Source organism: Coenobita brevimanus, chromosome 7 (genome assembly GCF_032717465.1).
Source record: "Coenobita brevimanus isolate Jiangsu-jjx chromosome 7, ASM3271746v2, whole genome shotgun sequence".
NCBI lineage: Eukaryota > Metazoa > Arthropoda > Malacostraca > Decapoda > Coenobitidae > Coenobita > Coenobita brevimanus.
Genome location: NC_136960.1, coordinates 9,331,637 through 9,343,673, shown reverse-complemented (window position 1 = coordinate 9,343,673; position 12,037 = coordinate 9,331,637). Strand labels below are relative to the sequence as shown.

At 42.6% G+C, this 12,037-nt stretch overlaps 1 non-coding gene across 1 annotated transcript; it reads right to left on the bottom strand.

Moving 5' to 3' along the window:
* Positions 1–511: 511 nt before the first annotated feature.
* LOC145405323 (5S ribosomal RNA) lies at positions 512–630 on the bottom strand. The gene has a single exon (XR_013898331.1). It is a non-coding gene; the product is annotated as a 5S ribosomal RNA (ribosomal RNA).
* Between the last annotated feature and the right edge of the window lie 11,407 nt (positions 631–12,037).

The window sequence follows — 12,037 nt, the reverse complement described above, 5'->3', positions numbered from 1 at the left end:
CTATCTCTTTTTTTGTACTCCTTCCAGACACACACCCTCCTTTATGTACTTCGCCTTCTTTGCTTATGATCTTGCTCTCGATCTAGAAACTAAATTCTGGCAAACTTTCAACTAACCTGGTCCACATCTTACAAATCTGTCATTCATGTTCTTCCAGACAACTTGTTTCTAATCTTCCGACGGCCCCTTCTCGTAACATCATTTTTCTTACAGTACTTGCTGGCTAACATGAGCCTTCTCTCCAAGCTGATTGCTCCTGTGACCATATTCTCGTCGGTTAAGGAAACCCTCTAACACCTCTTCCTAAGCGATTTAGTTTGCTTATTACACCTTGCTATCCTCTTCTGTGATAATTAAATCATTTTAATATTCCCATACACTTCATAAATCATCATCATCATCATCATTGCCAGACGCCATGTATCCCAGACGGGGTGGCCAATGGCTTAGAGTTAATTGTTTTACAGGGAGGGGCACTAATCCTCCACCAACCCCACTTGACACGTAGGGATGCCAACAGCATCTGGTGTTCCCAGGCGGTCACCCATCCAAGTACTAACCAGACCCAACGTTGCTTAACTTCGCTGATCGGCCGGGAAGCGGTGTACTCAACGTGGTATGGCCGTTGGCACTTCATAAATGACGTACAAAATTACATCATCCGGTCGTATCCAAAAATAAGTAACTATGGAAGGGGTGCTAGGGAACCTCTTGAAGCGACGAGAGTACAGGCCCTGGTATTAACCCTGAGTAAATATCTCCTGAAAAAATAAGAAAAAAAAAATATTACTGATGTCAGGCAATAACTACACTATATTTCAACAACCCAGATTTTCGTTCTTTTGTAGCTTATTTCACATAGTTTAGTGGCTGGAAACGACAACATACGGCTCTACATCCCTTCCTTAGCATTTCTTCGTAACTAGCACCATATTGTAGTGCTAATCTGAAGTTAAAACTCAGCATTCAAGGTGGAGAGATGACAATTTTATGCCAAGACAGAGTAAAATGTTATAGCAAGTCAGCGAATTTTCCTGGTCGTGGCAGCTATAATACACTACTGTACCATACTCTTGCATGGGGCTGAATACACACAACCTAACATATACTACAAACTTTACAAATAACAGTACACGGATACAACAGAATATTACTGAAATAATTGATAAAAACGGGCAGCTGCTACCAGGGTGTACAAAAACTTTACAGAACTGTGGAAGCATCAAGAAAATGAGAGAAATAAGACAGAAATTACCAGACGTTTTCACTGTTTCCTGACAGCATTGGTTGGAAGGGCAGGCGAGGTGCGAGGGAGTGGGTGGGTGGCTGCAACACCCCCACCACAACCATGTGTTTACTTTCACAGTAAGTGGCTGGACCAGGGTGTGTGTATTAGACCACAGTGTATTGTTTACAGACCAGAGATTATGTGCTAGCCAGGACAGGTTATCATATTGCACATTAATGCTTTATCATCCACACTCCACTTCGCCACTTTTCTTGCATCTCTAATCATTCCACAATAAGCCATTATGTTATGACGGGCACAGGCTACACTTACAATGTTGCCTGAATGATGTTAATTCTGACATTAACACCATCGCTGCCCTCCAAATGTTGTGACGGCCAGCTGGTTACACCTGCACTGCTGTCCAAAAGGGATTATGAATAACATCGACACCACCACAGGCCTCCCTCACACTGTTTTAACAGGGTATGTTTGTGGTGGTGGTTTTCTCTCTGATTTTCCACCTCTTGCATCTGGATTCATATTCACTCCATATTCACTGGAAAAGTTATGGCTTTGCAGGGTAGAGAACTGTATATATGACTTAATTATTTAGGTGAACTGAGGATATTCTGTATATTTTCTCTCGAACATTTTCGATTGCATCCCCAGTATACAGATACCGTACAGATATCGTCCGCTTGACTGAATGTTCAGTAAGGAGAAGGTGTGTTGAAGGAGTCAGAGAAGAGGAGGAGGAGGTGACAGGATTTGCCTACAGTTTCAGTTACTGACATGACTGGTGCAGGATGGTGCTACACTCATGTGTCTGGAACAAGAAATATAAACACTGAGAGCGCATGAGAAGGGGACAGGGAGAAAGACAGTACATACAGATGAGCAGAGCGAAACAGAGGTAAAGACTACGAGATAAGTACAACAAATGGAAAAACAGCCCAACCAGAATCAAACTCATACTTTCCCTTCCCTCCAAAAACTCCCTCTTCCCCACCTCTTATTTAGCTTTATACTGACTAGAAATTAATACGTGGGGTGAGGTAGTTCTGCCATAGCTCAAGAATGAACTTCAAGAATAAACTTGGTTACACTGGACAAACGAGGTGAGATAAGCTACGTTTGGTTAGGGTAGGGCAAGATAAATTAAACTAGATTAGGTTAAGTGAGGTTATGGTACCGTACTGAACAAGATAATGGGTTATAGATGGTTAACACAGGGTACGGCAAGGTAAATTATGCTAGGTTTGATGAGGTTGTGCCACCGTACTGTACAACAATTGGGTTTCAGTAAGGAATTTCGCTAGGGTAGGATAGGCCTGGTTAAGTGAGGTTGGTGGAGGTTATGGGACTGTACTTTACAATGACAAAGGTTGGAGAAGGTTAGGGCAGGGAAAAATAAGCTAATTATGGTAGGAGGGGTTAGGCCAGATACGGTATATACTGAACTGTACAATAAGCTGGGGTAGAGTAGGCTAGGTTAAGGTGGAAAAGGAGTGAGAAATTCGAAGATGTGTTTGTGTAAATTTATGATCCATTCCTAATCAAATGCTAACGAAAAGTATTTTATTTTTCATTCAGGCATGGCAAATGGGAATGGATGAGACGTAAGGATACGAGGAATTTCGCATTAGTACTGGGCTTCAGTACTTACACACACACACACACACACACACACACACACACACACACACACACACACACACACACACACAGCGACGCCGTGAAAGTAGTGCAACTCAAATGTTTTACATCTTTTACCCTTCACTTGTAGCCAAAACGATCCACGTCATAACGCGAATCGTGTTTATTGTATGTTAAACATTCCGTCGAGTGCCACGTTAATAAAAATTGTAAACTTTTTCTTCAGCGTACCTAACGAGAGGAGACTATACCAGCAATCATTCATCTATCAAGATAAATGCATTAAAAAAAAAAAAAACGGAAAACAAAATAAACAGCAGAACAAGCCCATCCTCCCTGGTACACACTCACACCCCGTGAGTAATGCGCCCTCACCAACCTCCCTCATTTGATACGTATCGAAGGTTAAACGCTCAGGCACGTTAAAAAAAAGGCACTCTTAAATGCAGAATCTGGATCGGATATAACCAAGGGAGAAAAAGGTAAAGACTGCTATAAATATGCTTATGAACAACGTCCTACATTATACAGGACGGCAGGTTATAGAAGGTGATCGTGTGGTGTGAGAGTGAGGTGTGGTAATGTGTGGGTGAAGTATGTGAGGTGTGGCATTATGGATGTCAGTGTGAGATGTGGCAGTGTGATGTGTGGTTCTGTGCGGTGTAGCAATGTGTGGTGAGGCTGTGTGAGGTGTGGCATTATGGCTCACAGTGTACTCTTTAGCAATGCTTTAGTAAGGCGGTGTGAGGTGTGGGAGTATGAGGTACCGTAGAGCAATGGGTGATGAGCAGTGTGAGGTGTGGCAGTATGAGGTGTGACAGTGTGAGGTGTGGCAGTGTGATGTGTGGCTGTGTGAGGTGTAGCAGTGAGTGGTTAGTCAGTGTGTGATGTGGCACTAAGGTTGGCAGTGAGATGCGGCTGTGTGAGGTGTAGCAATGTGTGAGTTATGGAAGTGTGAGGTACAGCAATGTGTGGTCAGGAAGTATGTGTAGAAGTGTGAGGTACTGCAATGTGTGGTGAGGCAATGTGAAGTGTGGCATTATGGTGTGGCAGTGTGAGTTATAGCAATGTGTGGTGTGGCAGTGTGATGTGTGTGATGAGTGAGGTATAGTAATGTATGGTGAGAGGGTGAGAGCAGTGTGAGGTATAGCAATGTATGGTGAGAGGGTGAGGGCAGTGTGAGGTATACCAATGTATGGTGAGAGCAGTGTGAGGTACAGCAATGTGTGGTGAGACAGTTTGAGGTATGGCGTTATGGTGAGGTGGTGTAAGGTGGAGCATTGTTCTCTGCTGTACCGTGACTTTCCTGCCATCCTGTTTAAGTATAAATATTTTCTTTGTTATTACCAAAATTTCTAGGTTGAAAAACTCTTTGATATATGCTATTACTTAAGTCCAGGCATAGCTGTGCCTTGATATGATATAAATCGCTTAATAACTGCATCCTAATTTCTCTCCGTCTATTTTATTATTGAGGGGTAGCCTTTACAACAGACCTCGAATCAGATTTGTCCGTACTTATAATCGATCCTTCTCCCATAACCCACGATCTTAGCTCATAAACATCCCAAAGCCCACGTCTTTCTTTTCTTTACTTCTTCTATCCCTCTTTACGTCTTCCTATCCCTCTCTTTTCTCACGACCCATCACCCTCTAGACTTGTTCCCTCATCCAATGCTCGGCCATCCTCCTTTTCAGTTTATTCTTCTCCATAACTCCATCCTCTCATCTTTTACTTACTCGCTGATGTAATCATTTGTCAGCAACTATCGCGCATCACAACATCATCGTTCCCTAGAAGACTGAAACTTGGGCAAAACAGATCTTTACTCCATCCCAGGCCACTCTCCAGTACAAACACTCGACGCCTCTCGCCTCACATTCCGCTGCCTTAGTAAGTATTTTTTACAAGAGATTTCTACTGTTTTTCCTCTACTCCACAGTCTTTCGTATTTGTAGTCACTCTCTGTGCATAACTTAATCTTCTCTCTCCTTTTCCTTTGTATCCTCATCTCGCCACCGATGCAACATAATCCAGAGGGAATTTCTTAGCCACGGTGCTGGCCACAGGTCACATAATTTTGTTTTTTCGGGTCCAAACTCTTTCCATTTCCATCTCGACACCTCGGCTACAAAACAATCCAACAAGAATTTGTTGCCTACTGCGCAGGCCACAGACTACAATCGGCATTACGTGTGTGTGGCGGCATTCACTAGTCCCCAGGACAAAAGGAGCTAACAGATGTCGATTACCCCGTCTCCTCCCTCTTCTCACTTTCCTTTCTCCTTGCCTCCCTCCTTTTCCTTTCCTGTCTCCCTGACTCCTTCCTCTTTCTTTGCTTTCTCCTTACCTTTTCCCTTCTGCTCCTTTCTCTCACCCCCTTCATCTCTTTCCCTTGCCTCCTTCCCCTTTCTCTTCTTTTCCCTTTCCTCACACTCCTTCCTCTACTTTCCACAGGCATCCCCCATCCCCTCCTAGTGTCTCTACATTTTCCTCTCCCCTTTCTCCCTGTACACCCCAACCTCAGTTCGTCCCTCCATCTATCTTAACATAACTCAGACTGACCTAATCCAGCTCAACTCTTCGCCGCACCTAGCCTTATGTAATGCGATGTAAATGCTGAAATACTTCAAAGCTAATTCTGGCATACGATGCTGTACTGCCTGCTAACAGCGTACATGATCTTTCTACACTAATTCGGAGTTTTGCAAATATTTGTGAGCAGCGATAACTGATAATAATTGTACTGTAGATCAAGAGTAAAGTGATGCTACTGAGAGAAAAGGTGATTCATAGATGACGACGAGGAAAGGAAGGAGGAGGGATAAGGGAGGGGCGTAGCTGGCTGAGAGGAAGGAAGGAATAGGGGAATAACATAAGACAAAGAAATGCTTGATAATAATAAGACGTGAGGAAGAGGAAGATACAGAGGGGTAGAATAAAGGTAGGAAGGTGGAAGGACGACATAGGAACAATACATGTTGAAAGAGGGAAGAAAGGAGCAGTGAGGGAGGATACGGGAATGAAGATGATGAGGTTGACAATCAAGACGGGAGGGGGGAGGGGAGAAACTGGTACGCAAGGATAAAAAATCAAGAAAACTGACTTGTTATCATTTGCCATCGGCTGCATACCCTGATCTGATCCTAATGAATACAAGCGCACAGTAATTGATGTGCCAGTGTGCAGGTTTAAAAGTGAACTGTATGATGGGGACGGCATAGGCGCAGCGTCAGTCACTCCCATTATTCATACACACTGATCAAGTTTGAAATCAGTGGTCATGTGTAAACCACAATCAAATGCATAATTTCTCCCCATCCCAGGTAAATGTTAATGGCTGATACACTGAAGAGTGGGTATTAGGTGATTATATGATAGCGATTTGATGTACTTATGAATGGAGTAACCAGTGTGTCGTTACCGGAGTACAGAAATGTAGATACACTGTCATGAAATAAAAAGAAACGCCCAGTATCCAGTCAAGTCTCATCCTAACAAAAAATGATAAATAAAACCATTATCGATATACCTCCTTTTCGGCAGATTATACACCAGAATATGTACCGGTATATCTACATATCATACTTTATTATAAGAAGCTACCACCCACAAGGTTACATAATTATTACATGTATAAATACCGACAAACAGATAGACAGACTGAGACAGACAAACAGACAGAGACAGGTAGATTGATAGACAGATATAGAGACAGACTGACTGACAGACATAGAGACATAGATAGATAGACCAATACATACCATAAACAATAAAGCAACGCATGGTTTATTGGAAGAAAATAAGCCAAACTCGTCCACATGTTGAGTGTCATGGATTCATACAGGGCAGTTTTGGAAAAGTGCCTTTGTCGTTACAGCTTATGCCGGGAAACGTGATGGACGGACGAATTTTGAGTGTTTTAATCTTCCCATGCAGTATACACAGATACTCCAGTCTAAAAAATATAAACTACTCTTTCCACCACTTCATCCATACATCATACAGTACTTTTAATGTCGTCATATCCATTTGGCCACTGGCACACCAGGTTCTCATACAGTTAGAGAGAGACAGTGTATAAGTAAAAGTTATCAATATATCACACTAAAAACTCTGGATCAGAGGTTCATATACTTTTACCAGTCATTCCTCACATTAGCCAGAAAATCCTCCATGTTCCCCCTTAACTCCGAAAAGGAGCAATCCCTCATCCCTTTGGGAGTTATTTCTGAAAACTCAACATTCTGTTCTAAGTTATTTTCATCCATGTAGTGGTGGTACATTTTAACGCGTAACGGCATGAAATTTAGTGGTATTATGGAAATTTTTTCAGAGTATTGGGAAAATTTTAGCGTTCATACTTTTATGTAGTATGATATTTATCCCAGCATCAAAATCCTGACCTATTTTTTAAAAAGTACAAGTTAAAAACCAAAAAGCATTTGGCCATGAAATACATCAAATCTATAAGCCACAGCACATTAAAAAGGCTGCTATGTCTATTTTGGTGCATCTATTTCTCCCCCCGGAGAGCATTCCTCCCCCATTTCGGAACCCCTGCATTAGACGATATCTTTATGGACTACAGAAATCAGGATGTCAACCTTAAAATTCTGATAGTGATCGCCGGGTCGTAAAAGAAAATCATCTGGCCAGGATAATCATGAACCAGTCATATTTATGGTTTGCTCATTAATATAGAAGTAAAGCTGTCAAGACTGTCTGGTGTGTGTGTGTGTGTGTGTGTGTGTGTGTGTGTGTGTGTGTGTGTGTGTGTGTGTGTGTGTGTGTGTGTGTGTGTGTGAGAGAGAGAGAGAGAGAGAGAGAGAGAGAGAGAGAGAGAGAGAGAGAGAGATGTGCGAGAGAGAGAGAGAGAGAGAGAGAGAGATGTGCGAGAGAGAGAGAGAGAGAGAGAGAGAGAGAGAGAGAGAGAGAGAGAGAATATCAGAGATAGACAGACAGAGAAAATCAGACAGACAGAAAAACAGACACAGAATATGAGAAGGAATCGAATGGGGATACACAGAGAGAGGATGAGGAGAAATGGAAAAGGTAAATGAAAAATTTAAAATATTTCAGTAAAAAAAAAAAAATATGTAGCCCACTTACATAAGATAACAGTGCTGAAGGGAATGGTAAATGATTAGGAAAAAAAAAAATAAGAATAGAAGGACAGTAGAGGAGATGGATGAGACAGTAAGGGTACACAGGAGGAATGTCAACCTACCCTTTATATGCCAATGTATCACACTACACAGCCATACATAAATTTAATTTGTGTTCGCAGAAGTCGAATTCCGTTTAGAGAACTCGGTGGAAAAGCTAAAGGTGGAATCATACTCCTAGATATCTATACTTGGTGGACAGCCGAGGTACAGAGCTAAAAACACTATTTAATGAATGCCAGAATGTGCTAGTAAAAAAAAAATGAGAAACAACAATGATCATTTAAGACATGTGCAAGATTTGTGTGAGGATCCTGTACATTATATGCCCAACACAACAGCAGAAGTTTCACCGAAGTTCAAAAAGGTGTAATTTTGAGCTGAGAAAAATGGCCTCAAGTTTGGGAAGAATGGCAGATGAGGAGAAAAACGCACTGAATGGAACCCATAAAGACGGTCAGAAAGATGATTTTATATTAATTCATTTTTTTTTTCAAGGTGACTGGGCGATAATTAGAGCATTATGATCAAGTTAAAAGAGGAAGCAGAAACTTTCAGCATGGGAAAATTAAAACTACGGAGGCACAGACTGGGAGATACAGCACGAGGAATCACATCGATATCGTAAGGTTTGTTAATGTAGAGGCCGCAGAGGGGAGGAAATATATCAACAATGAGATTCCAATCTGACCTATAATACAGCGAATGAGGGGGATGAAGATTACTTGAACCGTTCCATATGACCTGGAAAGAAATGGTTACTTGTAAGAGTTACGGGAGCTATCTCTCCGGAAAAGACGGAAAAAATGATACCGATAAGTATAACTGCTGGAAAGGGTTTTTTATGAAGAGGAAAAGCATCGGGAGGAAATGTGTGGGAAACGAAATTAGAGTCAGACAGAATAGGTTCTTTCATGCAAGTGTGGGAATAGATTTAGCTTTTTTTTTTTTTTTTTTACCGGAAACACACAGCTCGTGGAATACAGTACAAGAGTAACTGAGAACGGTGCCTAATGTTTCTTTAAGACAGGACTAAAATTAAGAACTGCACGTTGTTGTCTGGTACGAAGTTTGGTCCTGCCTCGGGATTAAGATCTGATCTCAACCTGGCATGAAACTCAGCTGTCAGGGGATGTGCTCCTCCTTCTATGCCTCTCTTCTTTTCTTCCGCCTCCCTCCCTACCCACCTTCCTTATTTTGCCTCCTTTTCACACACACACACACACACACACACACACACACACACACACACACACACACACACACACACACACGCTTCTTCTCTTACATACTCTTCACACTCTCCCCCTCTCCTCCTCCTCCTGGTTCTCCTGTGTCTCATTCCGCCACTCTAACCTTTCCCTTCCTGTCTCGGAATATCTGTATTAATCTTTACCTGTCACTTGTTATGTCCTTATCTTACAGTACATCTTGCCCCGCCTTATATACTCAATTTATCTTTCTTTGATCTGGGTGTTCCTGTCTTCATCTGTATCCATCTTTCTCGGTGTCCTTATCTGTGTCTTACTTAGTTCCGTTAATCTCTGTGCCTCATTCCGCTACTCTTGGTCTTTTACTCTAACGTGATCCAGATTTTTCCCTATTTCTCGCAGCGCAGCAGCGGAATAAGACAATGCAACCTCTCTACAGCCTTACAAATGCATTTCAATCCTTTTCAGGTTCCAGGTGATGCTCGTCAGTTTGCACCCTTTACCTGAGACTGTCTGATGTGGACGCCTGTACCATAAATAGAAGCTGACTTGGCTCCAATATTCGTATTTATCTTTACCCTGTCAATTCCGTACAGTGCGAACGCTATTCGGTTGTTTAGCATAACAAAACACACTGCAGATACAGTGTGTGTTTGCATTTAATACAAGCGATTTCTGTAACTAATGGCATAGATGATGTAATGTGCACGTGCTCGGACTCGTTAGCTGCAGACATTACAATCTTGCTCCATCAATATTTGCTCGACGATTTGTGGAGTGCTTGGGGCATACGACAGTTGCTCAGTATGAACCTAGATATAACTGATAACCACTGGCAATGGGTAAAATCAACAGCCAAACATGGCATACAGAAAACGGTAACATAAACCCTGGTTAAGTAAATCCACCTTTATTTTACATCGGTGCCATACAGATATTAATGAGAGTCATACGGACCATCAGTACTGTCAGACTGTTCATATTAAGTGGTGATAAAGAAAAAAATCTACATATGCCTGTCCCTACTCTGTTTGCGATATCGGTAGTCATCCATGATGGCACTGCATAAAGGCCCGTCCACACTAGCGGACAGTGGCTGGCGGGCACGAGTGAGAAGCCCGTCATGTGGCAAGTTTGAAGGGCAAACCAGCGGACTGCCCGTGCCCGTTGTTGAGTGAAATCGCCAGACACTGCCCTTTTTTTTTTTTTTTTTTTTTTTCACTCTGATTTCTTTTCTTTTTTACTTGTTCAGCAAGTAGTATACTATACGGTGCTATTTTTCTCGTACGAACTGTGTAGGCCATTGTCATACAGCACTCAAGCGCTGCCAACTACCTTCTCAGCGACCCCCTGCTCCTCGCAGTTTGAATAACATCACAGTCGTGTCCGACAGACTCTGCCCAGTGTGGGCTCAGTCCGCCAGTCACTGCCCGCTAATGTGGACGGGCCTTTAGGCTACAAGATAATTCCCGATCATTATGTCAACAGCTGTAACATCTGTCAAACTGTTGGGGTGTGTCACACTAACAAATAGTCACCATACTCATAATACACGGGTACTGAGCTACTCGGTGGAGAATGTGTCGTGATTTGTTACAAACCATGAAAGTCACTTACAACACGTGGAAACGTTAACACAACGTTTCATGTCTGCCTGTAAAATTCCATATTCTTCATGAAACAATGATTTGGCCCAGTTTTCACCCTGCAATCTATCCCTTCCACTGTAGTTCCTGTTGTCTACCAGAGTCCACCGTCCCCTATCCCATCACCCCTCTCCTCTAGCCCCCAGTTCGACCAATATTGCCCTTTTCCTCACCCACCTCCCTCCTCCTGTCTCCCAGGTCCCCCACCCCCACCCTGCCGCCTCCTGTGGCGCCATCTCCTGTATGTTGTGAACTTGCTTCGATTTCAGAGGTCTACCGATGTCAGGTTCACGGCAGGAAAGATGGGCGGCACGATAATTTTCCATTCATTGATAGCTGTGGGTAAGGTGATAACTATGACTAAAATGATGAATTGTTACCTGTTGCATGGTTCATGACTCGAAACTAAACCACCCATGAAATCCGTGCCATTCATAATACCTGCACTTATGGAGAGGATGTATTGTGACGTAATTTTAAAAACTTACCATAATCGTGACATGCTATTATCAGTACATTTTCTGGCAGAACATTGCATATATATCATACCACCAACAACTGGGCACAGCGGCAATGATCACAGCGTTCGGTTCGTCCTAGCGACCGAATGAAACCCGGTGAAGTTCCATACCTGTCAGTGTTACCAGATGCAGAAAGCATTTCACCATCTCGCTGGTGGACGGGGTGTTTCTGTTTGACATGTCCGCAACTATACATACCCTAAATATGAACAGACGTAATGGAACAATACGTAAACTCTTCTACCTTAATGTACAACTGGCTACTCATAAACCTGGGACGGTGTTTGTGTGAAGTAAAGTCTAACTACGATTTCCGACGCGTTCATGCACCAGTCACGTGGTCACTTCACCTAATGTATGACACCTCCATTCATTCACGTCAGTGCCACCAACAAACATGTAATTATTGTCAAGGTTGTCAGGTGTATCAAGAGCTAGACGTCTGCTACACACTGATGCTGTCCCAGGTTTGTATGTTGCCAACGGTACATGCTCCCTGTCATCACTTTGGCAAGGTGGAGTTCGAATACTTTTTCATTCACTTGCTGTCTGATATAACAATCTAAATTTTTAAACTGGGGCCAAATTGTCTGGTTTAACTGA